This window comes from Marmota monax, unplaced genomic scaffold, assembly GCF_021218885.2.
Source record: "Marmota monax isolate L192 unplaced genomic scaffold, Marmota_monax_Labrador192_F-V1.1 WCK01_AAM20220418_F8-fsc00001, whole genome shotgun sequence".
Classification (NCBI taxonomy): Eukaryota; Metazoa; Chordata; class Mammalia; order Rodentia; family Sciuridae; genus Marmota; species Marmota monax.
The window spans coordinates 61,576,199-61,590,635 of NW_026693777.1; positions in this window are offsets into that span (position 1 = coordinate 61,576,199).

Genomic DNA, 14,437 nt, shown 5'->3' on the forward strand with positions numbered 1-14,437 from the left:
ACAGTACTTCTTTTCAATGTCAACTATATCTCCCTGCACCCATGGCATCCCTATGAAATGAGAAAGCTGAGCTGTCTCCAGGGTGTGGTGTATATATTGGTTAGCTATTGAGTACCTATTAAGAACGTATAAGTCAGCTATTGCTGTGTAACAAACCAGTTTAATGCTTGTTTAGTCAGCTGTTTCACTACTGTGAACAAAAATCCTGAAAAGAACAGTTAGAGGAAGAAAAGATTATTTTGATGTTCACAGTTTTAGAGGTCTCAGTCCATAGACAGCTTGCTCCATTTCTCTATGCATGAGTTGAGGAAGAACATCATGGTAAAGGTGTGGTAGAGTAAAGCAGATCAGTACATGATAATCAGGAAGTACAGAGAGCTCTCATTCATGAGGGACAAAAGATATACCCCAAAGGCACGCCCCCAATGACCTATCTCCTCCAGCCATATCATACCTGCTTATAGTTACCACCCAGTTCATCCTTCTCAAGAGATGAATGTACAGATTAGATTAAAACTCTCATGACCCAATTATTTCACCTCTAAACCTTTTTGCATTGTCACCTACATGAACTTTTGGGGGAACATCTAATATCTAGACCATAACAATGCTCAAAGGTTTAAAAAAACTGTATAAATTTATAAGTAACAACTATTATAGCTCATGCTTCTGGGCTTTGCTGGGGAATGGCTAGAGTAGGCTGGCTTGTCTTGGTGGCTCTGTTTATCTTGGAGGGTTTACTCATGCATCTGTTGTTGATTGGGCAGGGGAGTGGTGGACCTTGCTCTAGGCCAATGCAGCTTATCTACAGCAGGTCCACTTCACAAATCTCTTACCCTCTTCTGAGTCTTGAAAGCTGGCCCAGCATGTTCGTACAGTGACAACAGAAGAACAAAATCAAAATAGAAACACATAGTCTCTTGAGGCCTACTCTAGGGATGGGCACAAGGTCATAATCTGCTTGACTCTTTTGGCCAAAGCAAATCTCATGCCAAATCCAAGTCAGAAAACAGAGAGGAACCTCCTGTTCGCAGTGGAAGAGCACTGCAAAGATATATAGCAAAGAGTTGGGGTACAGGAAAGGAAGGAATTTAAGGTTATCATTCAATCTATAGAAGGCAATAGGCACTCATCTAAGAGCTCTGTGATCTTATATGCTTAAATACTAAGTGTATAATGACGAGGCATTATTATCCCCATTCTATAGCTAGTTTAAATGTTTACATCAGTCATTAGGGTAACACAGTAATTAAGTGGCAAACATTTCAACTCAGGTTGAAATTTTTAAATTTGAAATTTGAAATTTTTTTCACTATGGATTAATCAAATTATCCTCTTTCATTTCAGTTAATTTTTTATAAAGCATATATATATACATACATACATACATACATATAAACATGTCATATTTTAAAGAAAGATACTTTAACAATTTAGTAAATAGAATTAAAATTAAAACAATCCTAATTTCATTGCAGTTTTTTTGTTTGTTTGCTGGCAACCTCCATGGGTCTGTTAAACAGCTTTCTGTCATTTATCCTTTGCCCTTATAATGTTTTAAAAAGTTCAACATTCTGCATTGATGATAATTTTTCCTGTCATTTATACATGCACATAGAGAGTTGGTATTCAATACACTGTAACATGGAGCTCATTAGTAAGGCAATTCTTTCACAGCATGAAAACATTCTGTTACTTAAAACAAAAATTTACAACAACCCCAGCATTAAGTACAGTAATTAGCTATCAGTAAAGGATGTCCCTTTAAAACATTTTCAGAGGATTCATTTAAAGTCATCTGCCAAAGTCAGTCCTGTGGACTGTGTAATGATTATAGTGGAATTAGTGAAATGATGGCCCAAATCATCATGCTGGGGCCTCAAAGGGTTTATTCCTATAGATAAATTAGCTTTCTTTTATAGAAGTCAAACAGTGTAGGTTTTTATGATCATGCCCCACTATTATTGTTGGAAAGTGGCAATGCTTGCTCCGACTTAGCAGTCATCTGAAAAGCAACAAGATGATGCATCCTAGCCCCATCTTACCAAGTCAAGAAATAACCAAGAATCTCTGATGTCAAGGTGCCTGGCTAGTTTGCAAATTGCCCCCAGGTGGGACTCAGAACCGCCCATTATTTACACCAAGTCTCATTTCTCTTCTCTCCATTAACTTTGTGTTAAAGCCTGAGACCAGAACAGATCCATTCTAGCTTTCATATATTAGCATCAAGAGCTGGAGATTTTGGAATATGACTTAAGCTCCCTGAGCCTGAGTTCTCTCATCTATTTAATAGAGGTAACAGTCCCCACTTTCTCTTCCCTAGAAGGCTGAGAAAAAGAGCAGGTGCTCAAGAACTATTAATTCGCTCCTTACTTTGATTACCCTCTAACCAATACTCTGAATCCAAAAACTAGGCTATTGATGATTTGGTCATTTTTTTTTAATTCTCTGAAATATGTACTCCTAGAAAGTCAGTAACAATAACATGTCACTATGCAGCTCTTACAAAGACATTTTCCCCACTCTACTCCATGAAATCAATAAGACAAATAACTGACATTCTTGACATTCTTGGTAAAGATTTACCCATAGAAAAGAGTTCCAAACCAAAGGACAGATAATTTTGGAAATATTTCAGTCTTTTCATCCCTCTACAGGTTCTTCATATGATTTCATTTTCATAAAACTGCACAAGATTATGCAACTAAAAGCCATGTTGAACAATGATGTTTTGGTCAGTCCTTGTTATTACTTATGTGTCTTCTCAAAAATGAACAGGAAAGATCACATTTTGGGGAAAAAAGCTTCATCATAATTTTCCCTCTAATTATTAATTTTCCTGCAAGTTTTAGGGGAAATGATTATAAAATACATTTAGATCTAGAACAGGTTGGATTTGCCTGACTTTTGTCATTTCATTTTGGATCCCAGCGGTCTGGGAAACTATGACTAAAAGGCAACAAGACAACAGAAAATGCGTCTGTCTGATTTGCAGAAGTGTTATGCTGTTACCTTTACCACCGTGCGGCTTCATGGGTTAATTAATCCAGGAAGGTATTGATTAGTGGTCTTCCATAAATGGACAGACTATAGATAGCATTTACACAAAGATTTTAGGTGTATTATCTCATTTGATTCTTATGTCTACAGAAAAATGGTGATGAGAAAGAAATAAACAGATATTTGATTCTGATAAAAATATATATCAACAAGTAATAAGTTATTACTAATACTATTACAAATTAATAATTATAATGCCTGCCTTGAGACTTTACTGCCTTCCAGATCCCATGCTAAGAACTTTACTTTGATTATCTCATTTAGTTCTCCTGTGATATGGTTTGTTATCATTCTCAGAGATGAAGATTCTCCAAGGTTACCCAGCCAACAAATTTATGAAACTATTGCTCTTTAACACCAGAGATAGAGGGCTTATGAAAGAAAGCAATTAAATCCAAGAAATCCCTAATATTATACAGAGAGTAAGTCTATGAGGTGAGAATGGATCATTTGAATGTCAACACATTGTTCATTTAAATATACTGAAGCTCGGCTTATTTTACCCTCACAAAGGACACTGGAATTTGCTTGCTGGAACAATTAATGTGGTGTGAAGTATGTGGACAGGTATTACACAGTCAAATATACTCGGGTCAATTTTTCAGGGTGATCTTTTACTCTCAGGTGGGACATCACTTAAGAATAAACATATTATGATTTCTCCCATCCCATGAAAAGAGATCTTTAAAGAGACATTGAAAACAAAACACAAATCAGTTGAACCACGTGAAACTCTCAATTTCTAACTAATTTTTAACCAACAAAAGTGGCAATTGTATGTGGCTCAAATATAAAAAAATTAATGCTGTTCTGGTGGTTTGCCACACCTATAATAATTCTATTCTCCCCCTACAATTTCACTAAAATAAAGCAAATAGATTGTTTTAGCAGAAAGAAATCAACAAGGAAGGGGACACAGGAAGGCAACAACAATGATAAAATTTTGGAAGCTGAAAAAGCAGGCAGATGAATGATAACTAATAAGATAGATGCCAAAAATGCAAATTATATGGAAAATATAACAACAAATATAAAATCAATCATCATTAGCAGCCTCAGATAAAGAAGAAAACTCCATGAAACTAGAGCAGAATGCTGTTAAAAAAGAACAGTAATAATAAGCATATGCATACATATACACACACACCTACACACACACACACACACACACACACACACACCAAGATGTTAGTAGTAAAAAATCTCAACAAAAGCATTTTAAAAGATTTTTTAAAGTCAGAAAATCAAATAATCTGTTTCAGAATCCAAAAAATAGTAGTTACAAAGAGAAGAGGATTAATCTAAGAAGAAATTAATCAATAAAATAACTCAGGAATTTCCTACAGTGGAAAGAAATGAGTTTCCAGATTAAAAGGGCCCACTGGGGTGCAGTGGGAGAATGGACTCCCATTCACATATGCTATTGTGAAAATTCACAGTGCTTGGCTCCAAGAAAAGACCCTACAAACTGCCAGAAAGAATGAACAGGTGCATGAAAAAGGAATAAGTTTATTTTTACTTTGCTTTTAATTGACACATATTACCTGTACATATTTGTTGGGTATGATGTAATGTTACAATACATTTATATATTGTATAATAATCAAACCAGGGTGTTTAACACATTTATCACCTCACACATTCATCATTTCTTTGTGGTGAGGAAAAAACACTGTCTTCTAGATATTTTAAAATATTCAATACAATATTGCTGACCATAGTCACCCTACTGTGAAATGGAACACCAGAATTTAGTTCTAACTGTAATTTTGTACACATTGATGAATTTCTTCCCATCATCCTTTTCTCCTTCCCTTCCCTCCCCATTGTCTGACCAACCAATATTCTTCTTCCTATGTCTATGTGGGAAACTTCTGCAGATTTTACATATGTGTGAGATCATGATTTCTGAACAGCAACCCAATAAATCAGAGGACTGAGAATATGAGCAAGGAGAAAAACCAATGAAAATTCTAGCATGGCATTGCTCTGGACAGCATCAGATGAGAGAAGGGAAAGATGGATATACACCCAAGGGAAAACATTTTTAAGATTTGTGATGTGGTTGGCTATGTGGAAAATTGTACTTAAAAGCTTTTGTGGGGAAAATTAGCAATATATACAGACTAGTAATAATGAAAAATAAAACCCACAAGACAATGTACTTCTGAAAAGAGAAAAGGCAAGGAAGAAAGCAAACATAGAACTCAGTAGTACAAAGTTGGCAATAATATTTGCATAGGAATAATACCACATAATGACTGAATATTGATTTACCCAAATATAATGGAGCCAGGCATTGAAGTTGAGAGGAAGGAGCTAAAACCTTATCTGTCATAATTGAAAGTCAGAAGATTATATTTAAAATTCATTAATCCAAAGAGAGCAATATATACATGTTGTTTAGAAATATGTGAGCTTAAATGCCAGAAGAAAACACTAAAAGAACAAAATTATTGTCTCAAGAGGGAGATTGGGAAAAGTGTAGAACGGTGGGGCAGGGAATTACTTAGAAATTTTTATGAGACTTTTAGAACTATTTGACTTTTAAACTATGTGAATGTATTACTTTGATAAAATAAATATTAATTTTAAAAATCCAAGTTCAGCAAGCATGATGCTATAGCTCCTTTGAAAACAAATTTTCCCGTTTTGACAGAGGCCTTCTTAATATTACCAACACTTCTAAAGTGCATAAAATGTGCAGAGCAGGGCATGAAAGCACTGTTTCCAAAGTCACAAGAATGCTTCATTTAAATAAATCCATCTTAGCAAGTGTGAAGTTTTGACCTTCCAAGATTAATTGAAAAAGAAGGGTCAACACTTCGTCATGTGTTAACCAGAGCTGTAAATGCAAGAAGCACTTAGGCTAGAGAACATCACTCATGAGACAGCAAATTTCAGTAAAATGACAATTACTAGTGGATAACCTCAAGAAAACAATGTTAAGCTATTCCTTATTTCCCTTTACTGAGCTCTAAATCTTCATTACTTTCTAAAGTGATCTTTGTGTCTGTGGGACTTTGTTGACAAATCACTTCATGCCCTCTGGGTGGATCTTGGAACATTCTCTGTGTGCTTCCAGGGAGAATAATAGTCTTGGCAGGAAGCTGCACCCGTATGAGCTTCACTTCTCTTAGCTCTGTGTGGATGTCCCTCCAAGGGCCCCTGCTCTGGGCCAACTTTGGATGGGTGAAGTGTGACATAATTCTTAATTTTGCATCTGATCACTTAGAAAAGCTCTTTGTCCTTTCAGCTTCAATTCTGACAGGCCATTTTCTGCTGGTGTATCAGTAAAGAGTGCTACTGAGAAACACTGTTAGCATAAATACTCCACAGTACGTCTCCCTTCACCTTGACCCCTTTTCTACATTCTTCATTGTAGGCCCTGATGGTCTGGGATTTCTTTTGCCCGCTTGCTGTAAACACTTCTCATTCTTTTGCTTAGGTTTCTCATTCTCTTTCAAATTGTATCAAATGTTGGGGCAGTGTTATTGGATTTTGGTTGGGTGTGCTTCTGTGCCTATGATTAATTCTAAATGCTGATGAAAAGTCCTCCATTGATGTCATGGCTTCTTTTTCCACATTTACGAGTTCAGTTTTGTCTTTTGCTATTTCTGAAAGTTACCATTTGTAGTTTTTCTTTTCCCAATTTTTACCAAAGATCTATTATTTGAAGATTCAAATAATAGATCTTTGGTAAAGGGTATAGGGAGATGGTGCTGTTGTTGGTGTCTTCTCTGTGTTCTTGTTGGCTCTCTATTCCTCTCTAAAGTTGTTGTATGAATTTGTTTCAAAGAATCCCTCCTTCTTCCCCAAATTTGCACACTGGTTTTGGGACTATGGTTCTGACTTCTGATTGGTTCAATTCTTCATTTTATGTGCTTTCACTTTTGTGTGTGTGTGTGTGTGTGTGGTAGATGGGCAATCAGGAGAGGAGACATGAAATAACTCAGAGATGCAGAGGGTAGGGAATGCCCATAGTCCTGGGCAGCTGATGGGGGTGTGGAAAAGCTGAAGAGTCCTGAAAGTTCCATATGCTTCCAACCCAGGCTCCCAGCAATCACCATGATGGTGCTTATTCTAACTTATATCCTCACAAAGACTTCTAAGTTGTTCTTCTAGAGAATGTTCCCTTCTTAGAAATCTGTCCTTAGTAAATTAAATGGGTAAAGATGCTTTCAGTCCAGGTGGCCAGAATATACATGTTTAATAAGTAAAGCCAACTCTCTCTTTAACAGTTTATAAATTCAAAGAAGATTTACATGTGTTGCTGATGGCATCTATTCATGTATTCATTAAACATTTATTAAGCATCTACTAAGGCCTACGTACTCTACCTTGACTTATCCTTTTGGATTATAATTCAACAACACACATCTAGAGTCATTACTATTTTCATATGTTTTGTACCAGTAATCTGACTCTTGGGAATTTGTCCTAAGGTAATAATTCAAATGGAAGAAAATAAATAATATGTAGAACATATTTATAGCAGCATTATTTATAATGGTAAAAAAATCCAAATGCCCAGTGATAGGGAATTAAGATAACTGTGGCAGATTTATTCCATGAACATCGGGTACTTACTGACAATGATGAATACAAAATGTGGAAAATACAAAAGAATATATAAAATGTTAGAAATAAAACAGTCAAAAATCTATAGAAGTATGATAGCAACTATGTAAGATTAGGTGTATGTGAAAAGTTGCAGAGAACAGTGAAAATGTATAGTGATATGATTGGGTGGTTAGATTATATCCTTATTTTCTTTCTTTACATAAAGTTGTCTTAATGGTAAGTAAAAGTCATGACATAAACTAAAAAAACAACAACTTAAAAACAGCTCCTTGGGGACTATTAGTTAAAGTACCCTAAAGGCAGGACTTCTAGTGTCCTTAATAATAACGGTTTGGTTACATGGGAACACATTAGGACCTAAGACACCAAGGAAAAGATATTCTCAGAAGCCAGTAGTGAGAGCTTATATCATTCAATATTCAGGGGCATGAGCTCCCTAGATTGAAGCAGTTCCTTTCCCAGCCCAAACTTTACTGGTTTCTGTAATTTTTCACTACTCTGGAGATTTCACCCTCATCTGGGGTTTTCAAAACATTGACCTCCTTTGAGGTCACTTGGGTAATGGATAATTCTGATCAAACTGAATTAAAAGTTGTTCTGACTGAGCTTGTAGGTGATATTTCTGAGTCTGTCTCTGTAGAATGGGGATGATGATAGCAACCCTCTCCCAGGCTATCATGACAAGGTGTGCAAAGATTCTAATAGCCTGCCCCCTCCTTTGTAGGGCAACCTAATAAACATGAGTTTCCTGTCTTGAGGTTGGAAAGCTAACTGGGGCTCTGTGAGGCATGCAGCAGTAGAAGGTCTGTATGGAGTCTGTCCATAGCTGCTTCTCATTCAGCTGGCACCACACACTGCCCATTGCCGAGTGTGGCCTCAGGTGGTAGAGTGGGCTGTGCCCTGATAGCAAGTTCTTGGCAAGACCAGTTGACTGCTTATTTTATCATCACAAAGGCAATATGTGCTTACTAAATAAAACTTGGAAAGGAGTGAAAAATGGAAAACAATCCCCCAAAGTCTCCCCACTTGAAGAAATGGCTGTTAACGCTTTGGCATATTTCCTTCCAGGCTTTCCCTATGCGTAGGTTTTGGCAGGTTTTTATACACAATTGTAATTATGCTGCACATAAAATTTTGCATCATGAATTTTTCATTTAAATGTAGCAGATAAGCTGTTTTCGTGCCACTTCACAGTTTTCAGGACCATCATTTTTAATGGCTGCATAACATTCTTGTTTGGAAATCATACAGGTGGTACCCAGGCATTCATGCTTGCCTTTTAATTACCAGTGAGAATTTCGAGTTTTCCAGGTAGTCCCAGATCGTACAACCAAAGGCATTTGGGAGCATGCAAATCTTCTTGGAAAAAAGTTAAGAAAGAAGGAAGAGGAAAAAGAAATAAACAGGAAAAAAAATACACTGAGAGAGGAAGGAGGGAGTGAGAAAAAATATACAAGGAAAAGGAAGAAAGAGAAGGAGAAAGAAGATGAAAGAGTGGAAAATGTAACAAAAGAAAATGCGGAGAAAGAGGAAATTTGGAGGCTGAAGAGGCAGATATTTTACTTATGTCTTTGATAAGACATGGACCACTTTAATTTCCCCATGGTAGATGCTTTCTAAGAAAGACAATGATTCCGAGTTCCTGTCCTGTTGGCTACTTCCAACACAGTCACCAGCCCCTGATGTTTTTGTTCTCAGTCCTTCATATTTATTGTTATGGCCATTGGGCTTTGGGGGGGCACTTATTAATTCTTCATTTTGAATCAAACATATTCACCTGGCATTCTTCTTTCTAAAAACTCATTATTCACTCAGCTCAATAGATGAAGACCTTCAATTGATTCCCTGGGTTCTGAAGGACAGCATCCTGTATAGATACCCCTTGAATTCCTCCTCCAGGGATTTTGTTTTGTCCCTCTTTGACGCCATGTCCTTGGCTGGGATTAACTCTCTTTTCAGTATTTGGCTCCTGTCACCATAATAGAATTTCAAGATGTGTGGTTCATTAGCCACATGCTGGCACTTTTGTGGTCCCTGATGGGGTTCTGGGCCCATGTGTTTCCTCCTGTTTGGGGGAAAGTATGGTTTCTGGAAGACTCTGAAAGCCTCTTGTGCTGCTGCCAGATGATCAGTGCTGCTGAAAGGGGGGAACTGAGCCTGGCTCTCCTCCAGTCTGCCCTGGGGACCATCTGCATTTTGTGAGCCTGGGACCTGCCATTGCCCACAGGATGACTGTGAACATCAGAGGCACTGGCAGGGCCTTCCATGAAGGCTGGAGCAGGATGCGAACAGCTTGTCTGCATGGCGGCTCATTCTACTCTCCCAGGAAGCCAAAAACCATACTATAGTGCCTTGGCAGGAAGACCTTCCCAGTTAGTAGGTTTACAAAGGGCCTCTTCACACAGAGGCCCAGGCCCAGCAAGCAGGCAGCATAGCCTCCACCCCTTGCCCTGTCACCCGTCACCATGGGTCAGGACAAGTTTAAGGCTGCTCTCTGCCAGGGAAGAGTCATGGTTAGATGTTGAGGGCCACAGCTGAGTCGGGATGACGCATGGCATTTTTGCCAGAAGTAGTGGTTGAGAGGTGACCCTAGCAAGCCATTAAGATGATGACTTTTGAATTCTGGCGGAGTTCCCGTTGAGTTCTGCTTGAGCTCTCGCAGGGATTCCCGGAGAGTTCCCATTGGTTGGGGAAGTGCTGGAGGAGGGATATTTCCGGTTTCTGGTTCCTGGAGGAGCTGCATGGTGTTCGGGGGAGTTCCCGGGAGCGTGTGTGGAGTGTGCTGGTGGAGTTCAGAAATAAAGTTTGTTCCTGCTTGAGTGGCTCGTGATTTGTGCCCAGCCAGACTGCGGCAGTTAGAGGACCTGGAGTAGAACTCTGACTCTTCTACTTAGGTGCTCTGTGACTTGAGTTAGAAAAATGGCCTTTATGCTCAGTGTCCTCATCTGTAAACTGGGGACAGGAATCCATGTCCTGATTTCTTTGCAACATTGGTAAAATTGTAGAGGAGATAATAGAGGTTAAAGTTTATGATTTAAAAAAAAAATCCTTCCTAGGTCAAGGAGGGAAAAGAGAGCAGTAGAAAGAACATTGCTTTGGCATCAGGAGCCCTAGGTTCAAATAACACCTCTGCTATTGACAACTTGCATTTGCTCAGTTTTCTCATTCTGTGAATAGGACTAACAAAATATAGGCGTAGACTTTTTTTGTAAACGTTAGGTGAGGTAATAGGAGTAAAACCTGGAAGTGCTTTAAGTGACACATTAAGGTACTATAAGTATGCCTGTTAGGGGCACCATTGTCAGAAGTTATATTCACAACGGTGTTATAGACTGGATATTTGTGTCCCTTCCAATTTTATACCCCCAATGTAACAGTATCAGGAAGTGGGGCCTTTGAGAGGTATTAGGGTTGGATGAGATCATAAGGTGGGTTCTCGTGATGGGATTAGTTCCCCCATGAGAAGAGACAGCAGAGAGCTTGCTTTCTCTCTCTTAATTCTGTATGAAGACATAGGGAGAAGACAGCCATCTATATGCCAGGAAATAGGTTCTCACCAGAACCTGATCATGGTGTCACACTGATCATAGATTTCCAGCCTCTAGAACTGTGAGAAAAGAAATTTAAGCTTCAGTCTACAGTATGACAGCCTGAGCAGATAAACTTGGTGTTAGGCCCAAGCAAGAAGGGCCTTCCCTAGAGGGTGGGCTTGATCAACACCCTCCATAGCTATTAAATTACCAGGGGCCAGGACCAGGGCCAGACAGGTGAGGCCCTTACCTCCATGCAAAATTTAAGGTGATGCTCCAAATTCTATGATCAAGATAAATAATTTAATGCAATGTTAAAACAACAATCAAAATCAAAGCAAAACAAAATAAAACAAACAAAAAACATCCAGGATGAATAAAATACCAAAATTTTAAAGGTAAAATCTGTCACAGAACTCAGTGGACTGAGACAAAAGAAAAAATTAGTAGTGAGTGATCTAATTAAAAAGTTTTGATATCTTGTTCATTATGGATTTTTACATTTTTATTTTTATTGCATTAAAATATAAATTCACTGAGTTTGAATCCATTGGAAATTTTGCCCCCAGATCAAGTGCTTACTCGCCTAACCTCAGCCCTGGCCCTGCCATTACCCATGAGACTTCCTTTCATGGGACCTACTGGCCAAGTCCCTGTGTCCTCTGACATTATGTTTTTAGGGCTCTTTCCTCAGTCACTAGGGATACTGCACTGGTGTCCACTGAAGTGCATCTGAGTCTTGCTGGTCTACCTTCTCATTCATAATTCAAACTTACTGTCTACTGACTCTTTTTCTAGGCCCTGCTCTGTTAATCCATATTGAATATTAATTATTGTTTTCCTCTCAGAAATTGACAATTGGGGCAGGAGGAAAGAGCGCTGAAAACAAAATGTCAGAAGACAAAAAGAGTGAATCTCTCTCAGTGGAAAGTTGATTTTTCACTCAATAAATACATATTAAACATGTAGTGGTTATCTTGTGTGGTACTGAGAACACATCGATGAAATAACCCTGTCCTTAGTAGGAAGAGCTCACAACCCCGTGAGGAAGCTGACTAATTACAATACCATAAGAAGAGTGCTCCAAGGCAGCGTGGGGCTGGGGGACAGGAAAGGAGCACTCAGGTCTTTCCTTTGGAATCAGGGAACAGGGAAGTCCTTGCAGATGAAGAGATGCTTGAACTCTCAAAAATATGTTAGCTGTTTTATTCTGATTCTACCTCACATATGATCATTGCAGAAAAAATTGTAAAGGTGAAAATATAAAGAAAACAAAAAGATTTTCTCTCATATACAAGGCATGACTATGGTTAACATTTTGGTAAATGTCTTTCCCATTTATATCGTATACTCACAAGTAATTTGGGTTCAAAATATATAACTATTAAAACTTACTAGGATTGTCTTCACCTTGTGCTGGAACCCCTATTCCAAGACATAAAGTTAAAAAGAAAATGAGAGAGAGAGAGAGAAAGAACAGAAAAAAATTAGCATTTCCACTAAAGTAATACTGTGTCTTAAAATAGTTTCCTTTTATACTAAGAATCCAATCAATTCAAAGTTCAAACTCCCCATCAGCACTTTTCTCACCTTACAAGTAGGCTCCCCTACCCACGCCTTCCATGGCATCAGGGTGCAGGAATTAGTATGCCTGTCACCAAAGGAGCTAGGGTCTGCTCTGACCTACTAGAGGCTCTAAGGCTCCTCGGTCACTAGGGATCCTGCACTGGTGTCCACTGAAATGCATCTGAGTCTTGCTGGTCTGGGTAGGCTGATGGTATCCCTGCTGGGGAGCACCAGTCATGTCATACCTTTGCTCAGGTGGCCATTCCCCATTTCTCATCCTGGCTCACTGGTCCATCTGCACCGCCATGTTTCCTAATCTGAGTATGAAGCAACTTCTCTGTTCCTACCTAGTTTCATGGTACTCGATAAGTTTGGGAAGAAGAATAGGGATTAGATCATACAAGCCTTCCTACATGGAAGGAAAGGAATTTGGATTTTTCTTTATCTGTCATGGCTTAAATATTAGGTGTTCCCCAAAAGCTCATGTGAGACAATGCAAGAAAGTTTAGAGGTGAAATGATTGGGTTACGAGAGCCTTAACCCAATCAGTGCATTCATTCTCTGATAGGGATGAAGTGGGTAGTAACTGCAGGTAGGTGGGTCATGGGGATGTGCCCTTGGGGTTTAAATTTTGTTAGTGATAAGAGGAGCTGTCTTTTTCTCTCTCTCTCTCTCTCAGTCCTTGTGCCATGTTCCCAGCTGCTTTCCTCTGCCACACCCTTCTGCCATGACGTTCTGCCTCACTTAAGGCCCAGAGAAATGGAGTCGGCCATCCATGGACTGCGACCTCTGAAACCATGAGCCTGCAAATAAACTTTCCTCTCCTCTAATTGTTCTTGTCAGTTCCTTTGATCATAGCAGGGAAAAATCTGACTAAAACATAAGCCATTCAAAGTTTTAAGTAGATGATTGGTGTGCAGTTATCATATTCAAAAGGTCATATGTATTGCTCTTTGAGAATGGACTGGGAAGGACAGGAGTGGAGGCAGGGTGACTAGAGAGGGAACTATTGCATGGGCCAGGCTATTTGTGGTGGTGATCTAAATTTAGATAGTAGCCCTGGAGCTTAAGGTCAGTGTCAAAGTTTGAACTTGAAGGAGTTGCTGAATGGTAGGATATGGGAGGAGACACAGGTGAGGTTTAGGAGAGCAAAGGGCAGGGTGGATGGTTGTACAACCACTGAGATGAAGGGTTCTGGGATAGGTTTGGGGCACAGATTGGGTCAACAGTTCTGTTTTAGACATGTTACATTTTCCATGTTATTGAGATCTCTGAGGGGAGATGCTAAGCTGGCTGTTTTGTATAAGGGTTCAGAGAAGAGGTATGGGCATTATCAGCTCTCAGGAGGCATTTAAATCATGGGGATGAAGGCAATGTCATAGGGACAGTTACAGGTGACAGATAAAGAAGATCTGATAGAGCATCCGTGGAGCCTCCACAGTTAGAGTTTGAGCTGAGGAGGCAGGAGAAGTGAGAGGGCTGGGGAAAGCTGTGTGTCACAAGCCAAGGGGAGTGAGGGGGGAGAAAATGCATCCTGGGCTGCTACTGTGAGGGTGGCCAAGGTGAGGCCATTCTGGGAAATGTGCCCACTCTCCTCAGCAGGCAGGACACCTCTCCCCTATTCCCCTCACCCCTCCCCAGCCCTGGATCCCTCTTTATACACCATCACATTAAATTATAGCTTTGTTAACATATCT